The following is a 15,020-nucleotide window of genomic DNA, read 5'->3' on the forward strand; positions in this document are numbered from 1 at the left end:
AGGTGCAAAACACGCTGCCCTGGATGAGCGTGGTGGACAGGACCCAGTGCGTTGTGGACAATGGGCAGTGCCTCAACTTGGAGTCCTCTGTGGGCCTTCACAGAGAACGCTGGGACTTGGTAACCAGGGACCCCCCAAACCCTATGGGGAAACCCCTTCAGCTCTGGGCTCCTCCCGTCATGTCCCCAGTGTGCACGTCCTCCTCCAGCCAGAGGGACTGGTCAGCCCCCGTGCATGCCCACAGCTGCCACAGCAGACTTCTCACCCAGTTCCCTGCACTGTGGACCCCTCTGGTCTCCTGAGCCACTGTCATCTCCACACAGCTTCCCTTTGGTGGCTGTCTCGCCCCCTCAGCGCCTGACCAAACATCCCTGGAATGCACCAGCTCTCCCTGCTGTGGCCTTGGTACTCGCTGCCTCTTCTCCTGCACCCTGGACTGCAGGACTGGACAGCTGGGACCTGCCCATGTGAGTCCCCAGGGTGTTCTCCATCCCCTCACTTTGCTCCCCATGGCAGCGTTCAACGTGCTTCTGGCACAACAGCATTTATTAGGAACCGGAAAACACATCTTTCAACTTGTAACCTGCCCTTCAATTCCACTGGCATTTGGCTCCCGAGGGCAGAGACCCTCTTGGTTGTGTGTCTCAGTTTCCTGGGCCTGGAACACTGCCTGGTACTGCAGTAACTCGACTCTTAGCAAGACAAACACATGAACGAGCCAATCACAAGCCTTCCCTGACATGGCCTATGTTAGCACCCACTGTGTCCCGGGCTTCCCAGCACAGGCCCTGGCCTGTACAATGCAGTCCATGTGTCTGCCTGCTCGAGGGACCTTTTGTCTCCTCTGCCAACTCCAAATCATAATGCGCAAGTAGGCAGAGGCCATGTCTCACGGATGTCTGAAACCCAGTGTCTTAGCACAAAGTCAGGCACACAGTAGGTGCTCACTACACAGGGGATGCAGGGAGACAGGGAGGAAGGGGCATGCCTTCTGTGAGTTCTCTAATCTGGCTCCACCTGAGAGGCCTGCGTCCCTCCAGCGAGGCGTACAAGAGGAGCACGTGTGACCGCCAGGACACTCAGCGGGAGCGTTCCCAGTGCTTCGTGCCGGGACCCCAAGAAGAGGCCTGGGGAGCCACGACAGCTTGGGGAGCACCCAGAGCACACAGGGCGTCTCGAGCACTCGCCACAGCCTGCAGGGGAGCACCGGGCGCACACAACAGCACCTGTGCTGGCAGTTTTTTATGTTTTTTTTGCTTGTTTTTTGTTTTAATTACCTTAACTTTTTTTCTCTCAATTACTAAGGTTGATGGCTCAGTGTAGAAAGTCAGAACAGAGAAAAGTACAAAAAAGAAAGCAAAAACACACAGAATCTTACACTGTAATGTAAGCAACCTGACCCCACGGTCTTTGTCTTCAGTGTTTGAATTTTGACAAGTTAAGCCGTGATATGTACACTTGTCAATCATGGTGCATGTATTGTTCACATCCACACACCCACAGCGCAGGTACAATTTTCAGCCTTGTTTTATTCTCTTAATACACTATGTCCGTTCTCACGGCACCCATCACCATCCTTAACAATTTCCCTACTTTTGGACCTTTCGGACTCAGATCACTTCCACTACAAAAAAATGACAATTATAAAATGTCCTGGGCAACAGGACTCTGAGGGTTTATTTCCAGGGCAGACCTGCTGACTTGGGTGCAGCATGCGTCAGGTGTGGCCATGGTCTCCCCATCTATTTCCAGGTCTTTTCTGAGGTCCACTGGCCCCGGTGTGGTGTGGAGGGGCCTCTCCCTTCCTGCCGGCCCCTTACCAGCACTGGCAATGACCAACTTTTTCATCTTTGCTAGTAAAAGATAAAAAAGTGCCTCATGGATGCTTCAATTTGCGGGTGTGGATGAGCTGAGGTTGAACATTTTTCCAGAATACCCATTTTTCCACACACCCTCCCCCCACCCCGTGAGTTCTCCCACCCAGCCAAGCTCCTCTTGTTTCCCACCACCAAGAAGAACGAGGCCAAAGAGCACACTCTTCAGAGACGGTCGGAGGGCCTGCTGAGCTTCGCCCGAAAGGCCACTTGGAGCTCACTGGCTGGGTACCAAGAACTAAGAGCTTTCTCCTCGCAGCTGGGCCTGCAAACAGTCTCGGACGGAGAGGCAGCCACAGGCAGCCGCCCGAGTGCTCCCGGGGCCGTGGGCCCTGTGGCTGCTTCGAGTGGCTGTCTGGGGTGTCTTCGGAACCACTGTGAGAAGAGTGAGGATCGCTCACTGCCGTGCCGTCTTCCACCCTCAACAGCACCACAGCCAAGTGTGCCCCCGGAGCCGCAGAGGGCAGAACGCGAAAGGCAAGGAGCACCTGCCACCTGCCACGTCCTGCACACTGCTCCCTGACCCACAGCAGCCCAAGCTGTGCAGCAGAAGCCATGGGCCAATGTCACGGAACCATGCCACGTGCCCAGGCTCAGCCCTGCCCTACTGTGCTGTTTTAACTTGCTTCTCCTGTGGTGTGGCAGAAGGTCCAACAGGAGACTGTCTCTTGCTCAGACTGTGTGCAGTGCAAGTTCGGGACACACAGCTGCCCTCTACAAACGCACAGCAGCCCTCCACGCCCCGTCCCCCCGCAGCCCTGTGATGGGCAATGCTGGTGGGCATCCCAGGGGCAGGATCCCCTTTCCTAAAGTGTCAAAACTGAGCAACTGGCCGGCACCGCAGCTCACTAGGCTAAGCCTCCGCCTAGCGGCGCCAGCACACCGGGTTCTAGTCCCGGTCGGGGCGCCAGATTCTGTCCCGGTTGCCCCTCTTCCAGGCCAGCTCTCTGCTGTGGCCAGGGAGTGCAGTGGAGGATGGCCCAAGTGCTTGGGCCCTGCACCCCATGGGAGACCAGGATAAGTACCTGGCTCCTGCCATTGGATCAGCGTGGTGAACCAGCCGCAGCGCGCTGGCCGCGGCGGCCATTGGAGGGTGAACCAACGGCAAAGGAAGACCTTTCTCTCTGTCTCTCTCTCTCACTGTCCACTCTGCCTGTCAAAAAAATAAAAATTAAAAAATTAAAAAAAAATTAAAAAAACTGAGCAACTAAGGAATGCAGAAATTCACCCAGGGTCATCCACACTGGATACGGCCTGCCTCTAACAGCCAAGTACCATGCCCCAAACCAAAGGAGGCGCTGCCCAGCAGATCCGCCCTGTAACCACACGGACCTGGAGCACAGTCTCCAAAGCCGACGCCTCCTGCCCCTCCCCCCCTCCAGGAAGGGCACTTACGGCGCACGAGGGCTCCCGAGGAGGAGGTCTCCATGCGTGAGGCACTGCAGGAAGAGACTGCCTAGCCACACATGGCTGTGGCAAGGGCAACTGGATCAAAGGGGGTGCCCGTGGCCCGGCTGCCTTCGCGGGGACTCGCTGTAAAGCCGACCACACAACTGACAGGAGGACTGAAGCCATCGTGCTTGGAGGCTGTCACTTCCGTGGCCAGCAGGGCTCCCCGGACATGGTGGCGGCTAGAGAGATGAGCATACAGACTGGGCCGCAGCAGGCTGCCCAGAGAGGAAGCCGCTTGCTGACGAGGGCTCCCGGGGAAGAGAGGGCTGGCTGTGTGGGGAACTTGGGTGCTGAAAGCCGGAGAAATCCAGAGCAGTGAGGGTGACAACCCCCTGCGGCAGTGGACCCTCGTCCCCCCGGAGGGCACCGAGGCAGCAGTGGTGCCGAGGGCGGAGCTAGGGCTTCTGAGCCAGCCACGGGGCTGGATGCCAACAGCACCTCCGCCCGGGGTGACCCGGGGCAAGGTCTTTGTTCTCGTGGAGCGTCCCTGTGGAGTTGCATGGCCTGCACCGAGAGGCGTGGGTGAGGGGACTCTCGTGCTCTTGGTCAGTGCCAGCAACGCGAGCTGCCGCACCAGCCCAGGCTTCGAGACCAGCGCCTTGACAACTTGGAGACCGCTGTCTCAACTGGCCAGCAAGTTTTCACAACAAGGAAGCTGCAAAGCCTTGAAATTAAATGAAAGCCAGGCCTCACCATGCCTGCTGCAGCCTCTTAGAGAAGCCCCAGCCCTGCAACGTGGGTCGTGACTGCGCACAACCTGGGTTCAGCCTGTACACACAGCTGAGGCCTCTTATTGGGTAGGGTAGCGCTGTGGTACAGCAGGTTAAACCACCACCTGTGGTGCTGGTATCCCATATGGGCGCCAGTTTAAGTCCCAGCAGTTCCACTTCTGATCCAGCTCCGTGATAACGTGCCTGGAGGGACAAAGTGCTTGGGCCCCTGCACCCACATGGGAGACCCAGGAGAAGCTCCTGGCTCCTAGCTTTAGCCTGGCCAAGTCGCAGCCATTGTGACCATTTGGGGAGTAAACCAGCAGAGAGAAGCTGTCTCTGTCTTTCCATCTGTAACTCCACCTTTCAGATAAATGAACAAATCTTTAACACACGCACATACACACCAGAGAGTATGTGCACAACCCACACTAACAAGTGTCCAAAGAGTAATTAAAAATGCAGCTGATGATGCCGGCCAATCACAGCACAATCCATGGGAATCACTGGAAGGAGGCTGAGCAAGCCCCCACGTGACTGGCACCCATGCACCTGCGGCCTTTGCAGGGACGGTGTTGGAGGCGGTGATGCGTAGGAAGCCTTCTGAGGGGTGGCGGCACCGGCCTATGCCCGGGGCTCTGCCCACCATGCCAACTGTCCTGTGAGAACTCTTGTTGCCTCAGCGGTTTCTGCTGGTGGTTCTGATTGTTCACAGAGCCAGGGCATTCTGACACGGAGAAGAGGGAGCAGCCAGGGGTCAGCACACCCACAGCGTGGGAGCCCGAGACCGGCTCCTGGAGGAAGCAGCCTCCGACAGGGCGCGCACCTCCAGCCTGGGCTCTGCGGGCAAGGCTTGCTTTCTCTGCAGCTGAGCTCTTTCCTAGCCCCAAGATCGAACGCCCGTCAGGTGCAGCAGATCCAGCCCTCGTCAGTCACCAAGTGCTTCTGAAAAGGTGCACTGCACACCGGTTCTCGCTGCAGGGCCACCCCTCCCCCAAAGCGTGCGCCCCTAGGGTCGGCTGTGTCTGCGGCTCCGCAGCCTTGTCTTCCTGCTGCACGTGCAGGCCTCCAACAGGGAGCTAAGACAGACTTCCAAAAACACAACCTGAGAACACTCACCTGGGATGAAAGTCTGGCCCCTGGCTCCTGCCTACGACTATACACACACACACACACACACACACACACACATACACACACACATGATATAGGAGGACTTTATTTTATTTATTTGACAGATAGAGTTAGACGGTGAGAGAAAGAGACAGAGAGAAAGGTCTTCCTTCCATTGGTTCACCCCCCAAATGGCCGCCATGGCCGGCGCTGCACGGATCTGAAGCCAGGAGCCAGGTGCTTCCTCCTGGTCTCCCATATGGGTGCAGGGCCCAAGCACTTGGGCCATCCTCCACTGCCTTCCTGGGCAACAGCAGAGAGCTGGACTGGAAAAGGAGCAACCAGGACTAGAACCCGGCGCCCATATGGGATGCCGGCGCCGCAGGCAGAGGATTAATCAAGTGAGCCATGGCGCCAGCCCAAGGAGGACTTCTTTTTAATATTATTTAATATTACAATATTAATACTATTCAATATTAAAGATTTGTTTTTATTTATTTGAAAGGCAGCGTTACAGAGGGAGATGCACACACACACACACACACATACACACAGATCTTGTATCCATTGGTTCACTCCCCAAATGGCAGCAAAGACTAGGGCTGGGCCAGACTGAAGTCAGGAGCCAGGAGCTTCATCCAGGTCTCCCACAGGGGTGCAGGGGCCCAAGCACCTGGGCCATCGTCTGCTGCTTTCCCAGTCACATTAGCAGGTTGCCGGATTGGAAGTGGAGCAGATTGGACTTGAAGCACCACCCATACAGGATGCTGGCATCAGAGGCGGTGACATCCCCTGCTACGCCACAAAACGGGGCCCCAGCAGGACTTCTTTCAGGAACACAAGGATGGGGGTGCCTTCCCAGCGACAGGGCATGGGGCTGCGAGGCTGGGCCTGTCACAGCAGTCGGCCGACCCGGGGAGTGCTCCATGCCGCACTGGCCTTCTCCGTCCTCTGTGTCTCTTCCTCCACACTCCTCTTGCACATGGCGTGCGGTGGTGGGGTCACTGGCCACCCTATGAACGGTGCTGAGCACTGAGATGGTCCCAGCAGGGCAGCTGAAGGGGTGAGGCGTGATCTCATCAAAGCCAAGATCACAGCTCAGCGCTTCAAGTGGCTCATCCCATGACATCAGCTGGCTCCAGACACCTGCCTCCTGCAACAGCTGTGTTGTCTCACAGCCCTAGCGTCCCTAGCCCCGTGCAGAACTCCCTGGTTCGGTGTTGGCATCAGATCAAGCTCACTTCAGAAAACTTGGTGAGAAGTAATTAGGAGGCTGGATACGGACGGAGTGGCCAGCCACGCGAAGAGGAGATAAAGAGACGAAAGGGCCTGCCGGTCCGGGAAGTGACCGCAGGGCTTGGCCGCAAAGGTCGGACTCTGTGCCGACCCCAGACTCGCTACTCCTGGTGCTGCCCATCTTGAAGGTTTGAATCTGTTCATCTTTGACGGGTCAGAGTTAAATAAAATCACTACTATCATCAAGCACCGATTTTCATGCTTAATGTTATGGCCAAGGTAACAATAACAGTTAAGGGTGGCACTAAGGAAAAAAAAAAAGTCGCCAGGAGTTTTTGAAGAGTCTACAAAAACAGCGGTGGTTTTTAAAATACCATATCGTATGATTCAGTCTTTGAGCAGCTGATCACCTCACTAGGGAAGTCATAATGATGACATTTACATACAAATCAAGGAGTCGGATTTAAAAGGACTATCCGCGTATAATTAAATTGAACTTTCATTGGGAGATAATTGATAGTTAGGAGACTCGTAGTCTAAATTTATGAGGCACATCACGTGGAGCTCTACTTCTGCAGAATACCTGCCTATGCTAGTTTACAATGAAGCTCAATGCCCAGTGAAAGGAAGCCTCCCGAGAGGGAACCGGACTTCAGGCAGACAAGGACATGGCACCGGCACCAGCACCCGAGTCACGCCCAAGGCCTCACGGATCAGTCAAGGATGGTAAAAGAAGAAAAGTCCTATTCCATTACTTCTAATGAAAGGGAAACGATAGGCTGTCAGTCAAAGCCCTAAGTGGCCCAATCACAGCATCCCCAGGGGTCCCAGCAACACCAGGGAGAGGGCACCCCCACCCCCAGGGTCTGTCTGCTGCCGCACGGCCCCTCGCGTGTCACCCCGTCCAGTCTCGCGGCAGCAAGGAGGGGGTGCATCTGCAAGCTGCAGAAAATCAAGAGGCTTGTCCGAGGCCACAGGAAGCACACGGGGGAGACGGAGAAGTCACAGCCAGGCCCGCAGGAGCCTGGAGCCTGCAGCTGAGTGATGTCGAGAGGGTCCACAGGGCAGCCCCATCCCCTGAGCTCAGGCAGCTGCGCCGATGGACACCACTTCCTGTTAACCAGCAGGCTCACCAGCAGCGGCAGCCCAGGCAGCCCTGTCAGGGTCAGGGAGACCTGTCAGGGCCAAGGCTGCCCAGCTGCAAGCTCTGGCTGGGCCAGGCAGTGGACAGTGCATCTCTCCTCTCTGGGCACGACGAGACCACTGAACTCGAGGAGATACAAGCACATGCTACAACCTGGACTCTCAACCACAAACCCCTCTGATCCTGAGCCAGCTGGTTTTCCTGGGTCTTGATTCCCTCAAGTCTAAACGGAAGGTTTTCCGGATCCTCCTGTGCGGACCGTGTGAGCGTGGAGAACGCCAGGGGCTGGGATCAGAGTGGGCACTGGGGCCGTAGTGGCCTCTGGCTGCAGAGACGGCTTCACAGAAGCATGATGGTGTGCCCTGCGTCCACCTCAGCCCAGCCAGACCCACGGGAGAGCGGGGCAGCAGGGCGATCCCTGACGCACAGGTGGCCTGCGTGCACAGCGGCTCAGCTTGTGCTTCTGCGGACACTGCTCCCTAGCCTCACCCTACAGAGGGCAGGTGGAACTCCTGAGGGTGCCAATGACCCACCATAGTCACCAGAGTGCTGGTGAGAGAGCCGGACCCTACGCCACTTCTGTTCACGGAGGCCAGAGGCCAGAGGCCCTGACCCGTCCGTCCTGGTCTAGCCTACCCTGCACAGGGCTTGCTCCACTCCCCATTGAAGACCCAGCCATACATGGCCTCCCCCAGGTTGCTTTCTGGCCTGAGCTCCCTGTCTTCCAAGCCCTTACTGAGTGTCAGTCTACTCTGGGCTGACCTCCTCCCTGAGGCCAGGGACCTAGTTCCAGCTATTTTGTGTGGCTGCAGCACGGTGCTTGCTCCACACACCTGCTACGGGGGCACGTGGTAATGAACCAACTTGGAGGCTCTGAAGGATGCCGCCGGATGCTAACCAGTGCTGACGTAACACTTACATGTATTTATTCTGCATTGGGCGGGGGGATGAAGCAGTGCTCCTAATGGCCAGAGATGGATGCTCCTTGCCTCACCAGAGCACAACCCCTTACCTTGCACTGCTCTAGACGAACATTCACTTTGGGACTGTGAAGTCCCTTCTTTACCCAGCACAGAAAATGTGCTTAATACAATGCATTCACCCTCAATGCCACTGCCGCTGGCCGCCCCCTCCGCAGTTGGCCCAGCAGGACTCGGGTTTCTACATCACACGTCACGTGTGACCAATATCCCCCCGCACAGGACTCCTGACAGAGTGGCTTTTTCACCTCACCAGGGCTGCCTGGCCCGCACCATCCACACGGTCACCAGTCTAGCAGAAGCAGGGAGCAGCAGGGCCCCTGCCTCTCAGCAGGCTTCCCAGTGCCACAAATGGGTACAACCGTATGGTTTGTGGCATCTCAATACAGATGTGAGATACCGCAAACCAAAACCACAGTGGGTTATCATGTCACCCCACGCAGAATGGCTCTCATCAAAAAGACAAAAGGTGACAGACGCTGGTGAGGAGATGGACGGATGGGAGCCCGAGCCTGTGCACGCCATCACAGAGCAAAACGGCATGAAGATGTCCCAGAACATTAACGACGGAACTGCTAGGGGACCGGAAACCCCACCGCGAGCATTTACCCACAGGGAACGAAACGGGTCCGTGGAAGACGCACCTGTACTCCTCCCATCAGCCAAGGCAGAGAATCGAGCCTGGTGTCCATCAGCTGGGCGAGGGCAGCGGTCACAGGCACCGTCGGACACTCCGCCTTAGGCAGGAGGAGACGCAGGTGCGCCTGCGGAGCAGATCAGGGGAAACAGGCGAGGGGCAGGGGAACGTGGCATGAGCGTGCTGGCATGTGGGGTCTGAGCAAGCCCGCCGACAGGCACAGAGAGAAGCAGAAGCTGCCAAGGCCTGGGGAGGGGGAGGGGCAAGAGCGGCCACAGGCACAGTGGCAGTTAGAGGGGAGGAGGGGGTTCCACTGCCAGGCAGGGTGGCTGCAGTTAACAACTCTGGATAGTGAATTCCAAACAGCTTCGAGAGAGGAGCTTGCTCTCAGCACAAAGACAGGAAAACGGCTCCGGGTGTCAGATACACTCGAGGCCCTGGTCTGCCCGATCCATGCGCACACGGGATGCATTGCACCAAAACCCAGTTATTGGGTGTCGCAGCAAAGAAAACAAAACTAGAGAAAGTAAAGCTGTTGTTAAAAACTGGGGCTGTTGAAGGAAGTGATGGCGGCGAGGATCACGGGAAGACGTTTTGATGTACACGGTGCCAGGTACCTTGTGTGTTCTCACTGACTGTGCCGTGCTCATCAACAGCTCCCCACGAAGGCTGCGTGCCACAGCTCTCTCCTAACTCGGTTCCCGCACTAGCTGAGTGTAGGGCGCCATGCTGGGGAAGGAGCTGCCCCAAGCATCGGCTGCAGGAGTCGCGCCACCCTGCTCCCACTCCCGCCTTCCATACCTGCCCTCTACCCCCAGGCACAGCGCAGCCCTGGCCAGCACCAGAAACAGCCAACGTTTCTCCAGATTTGTGGGGATTTGGGTGGGTAGGGGGGTGTGCTCCAGTGATCTCCTGAATATTCTGGGATGTTTGTACTAAGATTCAAATGCAAATGTAGGGGCAGGCACAGGGCCTGAAGGTTAAGATACCCGTGTCCCAAATGACAGTGCCTGGGTTGGATACCTGGCTCCAGCTGCCAGTTCCAGCTTCCTGCCAATGCAAGCTTTGGGCTGTGTAGGAGTCCTGGGTTGAGTTCCCGGATCCTGGCTTCAGACCAGACTAGGCCTGGCTGCTGCCAGTATCTGGGGAGTGAACCAACAGACCAGAGTTCTCCGTATTTCTATCTGTGTGTGTGTGTGTGTGTGTGTGTGCACTTACCAAATAGATAGAAGCTAGACAGACAGATAGATGACAGGCAGGTAGATGGGTAGATGACAGTTGATATACAGATGACACGCAGATGATAGATAAATGATAAACAGACTGAATGACAGGCAAAAGAGATGACAGATAAGGAAGTCTTCAAGGCTTCTTGCAGAGGTAGAGGGACCTGGACCATCAAATCCTTTACCAGTTTTCTACTTTTCTTCAAAGTCTGAGAAACCTGAGTTCTAACTGGGTCTGACTTTGCTGTGTCTTTAGGGAAGTCCCAGACCTCTGAGCCTCTGTCCAGGTCTGGACAGGAGGGGCCACACCCTGCAGCCATGACAAGGGGCATGAGTCCGGCCCCCCTGATCTGCAGTCTCTCTGGGATATGACCCAGGGAGCCAGCTCTCTGGATTCCCACAGGGTCGGCCCAGCTGCCCTAGGCTGGGGATGAGCCATGGCCAGAGAATCCTCAGGGCTGCAGGGGCTCACACAGGGACTCAGATAGGCGGACGTGGGTGCAGACGTCCTTAAAGGAAAAGCTGGCATATTAACCAAACCTCAGGCTGCCTTAGGTTCGCACAAAGTCTTGGCTAAGCCTGTGAGGGATAAAGCAGCAGCTGTGTGGTAGACACGGCCACCTGAAACACCTGTGGCACAGCGACAGGGTGTGGGTACCACAGCCAGGAGCTCCCCTGCCACATTCACACACTGTGTATCTTGTCCAACAGCTTGAGAGCCCAGCACGAGTGAGTGCAGCTGCCCCCAAAAAACTCAGGTCAGGGGTGCCCACAGGGCCAGAGTGGCCTGCTGCTCCACAAGGTCTCGTCCAGCGAGCAGCTCCACCAGCTCATGCGTGCAGAGGGCAGGCAACAACACACGGTCCACACGGGGCCACTGCGAAGGGAGCATCGCTGGCCCAGAGCCCAGTATAGGTGAGCAGGGAGACAAGCCAGGGGAGTGGACGATGACAAAGCTACTGGGGCAGCTGGGGCCAGACATCAAGGATCCTGTCTGCCTCTTCTCTGTTGCCCAGATGGCCAAACAGAAGGCCGCTGGAGCCACAGGGGAATGACCATCAGAAAACAGGAAGTCACGGGGACTGGCACTGTGGTGCCGTGGGACAAGCGCAGCCTGCAGTGTGAGCACCACTTCAAGTGCTGGCTGCTCCACTTCAGATCTAGTGCCCTGCTAATGTGCCTGAGAAAGCAGCGCAAGATGGCCCGAGTACTTGGGCCCCTGCCACCCACGTGGGAAAGCTGGATGGAGTTCCAGGCTCCTGGCTTTGGCCAGCCCCAGCCACTCTGTCCTTCTGGGGAGCGAATCCGTGGATGGAAGATCCCTCTCTCTGTAAGTCTGTCTTTCAAATAAATAATATATACCTTTAAAATATGTAATCTCAAATATATAATAAAAATAGTTGAAAAGAAGCACAAATATTTAAAATAAAAAACAGTAAGAGAGGAACTCAAGAGAGGGAGCAGAACAAAGGACCCCGGAGGAGGAGGAAGAGGAGGAGGTACCTACTGGGTGCCGGCAGTGGACACACGAGTAGCTCACTCGTTTCCATCTCCCTCCAAGACTGACCCTTGAAAGGGGCTTTACCTGCACAGAGATCCAGGCAATGCCATGGCCAGCCAGCATCAGGTCTACATGGGGGCATACGGCACTTCCTTCCATGGAGCAGCCCAGGGTGTGGCCAGGCAGCTGAGCAGAGGGGACAGAGATCCACACGGCCTCCTCTCCCATTCCAAGTGACACCTGGGACACGGCTCAGAGCCAAAGCCCAGCATCAGGGTCAAAAGTTCCGAAGGACAGAGCGGGGGAGGTGGCCAGGTGTCCTCAGCTGCCAGCAGACAGAGGACGCAAGCCAGGGTGCCTACTGGGACCCAGAGAGCCAAGGGCAGAGAGAGGGAGATTTGGATCCTCTCAGGCAGGTTTTTCTAGTGTGTCCCTAAAGAAAGAATGCAAGAGTGAGCCTCGAAAGTGCCTCTGACACCGGATTTAAGACGCTGTGAGGGCTGGCATCATAGCATAGCTGGTAAAGCCTCCGCCTGCAGTGCTGGCATCCCATAAGGACACCAATTCCAGTCCTGGCTGCTCCACTTATGAACCGGTTCCCTGATGATAAGCCTGGGAAGCAGTGGAGGATGCCCTGAGCGCTCGGGCTGCTGGTACTCAGGTGGGGGACGTGTATGAAGCTCTTGGCTCCTGGCTTTGGATTGGCCCAGAGCTAGCTGTTGTACCCACACGGGGAATGAACAGAGGATGGAGGCTCACTCTCTGCTGTCTGTTTCTCTCTCTGTGTAATTTTTTCAAATAAATAAATAAATCTTTGAAAAAGACAGAAAGATTCTAGCAGGTTCCCTCCTCAAGCTGATCAGGAGGCAGCGGTCAAATCCTGAAGTCGCTGTTTATAGAGCAGCTGGCAACGGATCCCCTGGGGAAGGCAGACACAAAGGGAACCGAGAGCCCGCGGAAAGACGGGGAGCACGCGGCCCCGCTCACCTCCACGCTCACCGAGGTCCCTGTGCCGAGCGGCTCCTGCTCAATGGGGCCGAACCTGTGGGACTCCCGTGCCACATCTGCCTTCATCGACAGAAACCTTTCCATGTCAGGACACCGGTCTGCTCTGGCACAACGCCGTGCCGACTTGTGGTGAGGGTCCTTGGCATGTGCGTGAGCCGGCAGCAGGGCAGTGCACCATGTGCCTGGGCCGGGCCCGGGCCCCTGACTCTGCAGACCTGGCTACTGCACCTGCACTCCACATGGCCCCAAAGGCGGGGCTCCCACGAGGCAGGCACCCACTCATGGACCCCGTGGCACAGTGGCAGCCATCACAGACCAAACCCACAGAGAAGGAAGCTGAGGTTCAGCCATCCCGTGGGGTGCACGTGGCAGGTCCCACAGGCTCGGACTGGCCCCGTGGCACTGCACACTGGAGCCGACTGTGCACAAGACTCGTGACTGCTGCCATCGCCACAGCTTGAGAACTCACTGCACCTCAGACTCTATCACACCCCATGCCAGGCTGCTTCTCTCCTCTGGCACAGCCTGCCAGGGCCCCGGCTCACCCCAGATCCCCCCTCTGCCTCAGGGGTGTGCACCTGCCTCAGCCACATCTCACCCCTGGAACCCTGCCTCCTCTGGGGCTTGGTGGCAGCAACACCACTGCAGCCCCCGTCTGCTCTCTCCAGCTCTTGCGGTGTCAGTGTCCCTTCGGCAGGAATCGGGCACCTATATACAGAGCAGGCCTGGTTCTGAGGGCTCCTGCTGCCTGCTGGGACTGCGGTTGGGGCCCCAAAGGTGGGAGAGGCGGGAGCCTGTGCAGAGACCCACCTGGAGGGTGCAACAGGGCCCAAATTCAAACCCAAATGGCCCCCAGGAGAACGGCAATACCAAGTGATGGAATTCTCAGGGATTCAGACATTGGAAACTGGCTAATTATCATCCGCGCCTACAACAATGTTCTCATAACCATCAACAAAGAGTGTAAATACAGAATGGAATAAAGCATTAATATTCCTTTAGAAAATAACAATTCCATGTGCATCTTCAGAAAGCCAAAGCCCACTCAGGGGCACGGTGCTGGGAAGGCGTTAGGATTTACAAATGAGGCAACGGCCCGTGTGGGGCTGTCACTGGGACACAGCACCACCGCCATCCTCACGAGGCCCCTGGTGGCAGGCACTGCCGCTCCTGAACCCCTGGGACGGTGAGGAATACAAACAAGGTGGTGACACCAGTGGGATGACAGGTGGCAGGAGGAGGTGGGTGCAAGAGAGGGAAGGAGATCTTCCATCTGCTGCTTCACTCCCCAAATGCCGTCAACAGCAAGGGATAGTCTAGACTGAAGCCAGGAGCCTGGACTCCACCCAGGTCGCCCACGTGGATGGCAGGGACTTTAGCACTTGAGCCATCACCTGGTGCCTCCCAGGGTGCATTAGCTGGAAGCGCGACAAGAAGTGGAGCAGCCAGGACTCAAACCAATGCTCTGATTATGGGATTCAGGCGTCCCAAGCTGTGATAACCTCTGTGCCACACACCTGCCCCTCCACACGCTTGAGAACATCACAGGGCTCAGCAGCATCTCCTACAACTTCCTGCCTAGGGCATCACCAGGGTTTGTGGCTCCCTACTCCCGGCGCCCAGCCCACTGGAGTCCGCCCTCACTGGAGGGCTCACCTTCCACCCAGCTGTTTCCCTGCTGAGGCACACGGGGAAAGACCGGCCTGCATGCACCTTTCTCCCCTTGCCAGGGTGGACACGGGTGGCTGGGTCCTTGCCAGCTCACAGCCAGGGAGAGGCCTGCCGTGGAGCTGGCACTGGAGAAAAGCCTCTACCATGAGGAACCGAGAGCGTTTTATCCAGCAGGAGTGGGCAGCTCGGTGTGGAGCTGGGTGGCACCCACAGCCCAGACACCCACAGGAACACCGTCTGCCTGTCCAGGGAATCCAGGAGGCTAGAGGATGTGTCTATGGAGCTAGGGGGACTTGGAGGGGTGAGCCAGAGAAAGGGAGCCTCCAATTCCAAGTGTGAACCTGCACAAATCTGAGACCTGACCCAGCATTTCAACAGCACTGAAAACAGAACCGGGAGCCACACCCAGGGTTCAGATTCAGCTCCCGGCTATGTACGTAACGGACTCCGGCCAGCAGAGGACTGGAC

General features: G+C 56.9%; 1 protein-coding gene across 2 annotated transcripts in view; it reads right to left on the reverse strand.

The window, feature by feature from the left end:
• TRAPPC9 (trafficking protein particle complex subunit 9) overlaps nucleotides 1–15,020 on the reverse strand; it is a 562,730-nt gene that overhangs the window by 115,923 nt on the left and 431,787 nt on the right. The gene's annotated exons all lie outside the window — the stretch shown is intronic.

This window comes from Oryctolagus cuniculus, chromosome 6, assembly GCF_964237555.1.
Source record: "Oryctolagus cuniculus chromosome 6, mOryCun1.1, whole genome shotgun sequence".
NCBI classification, from domain to species: Eukaryota; Metazoa; Chordata; class Mammalia; order Lagomorpha; family Leporidae; genus Oryctolagus; species Oryctolagus cuniculus.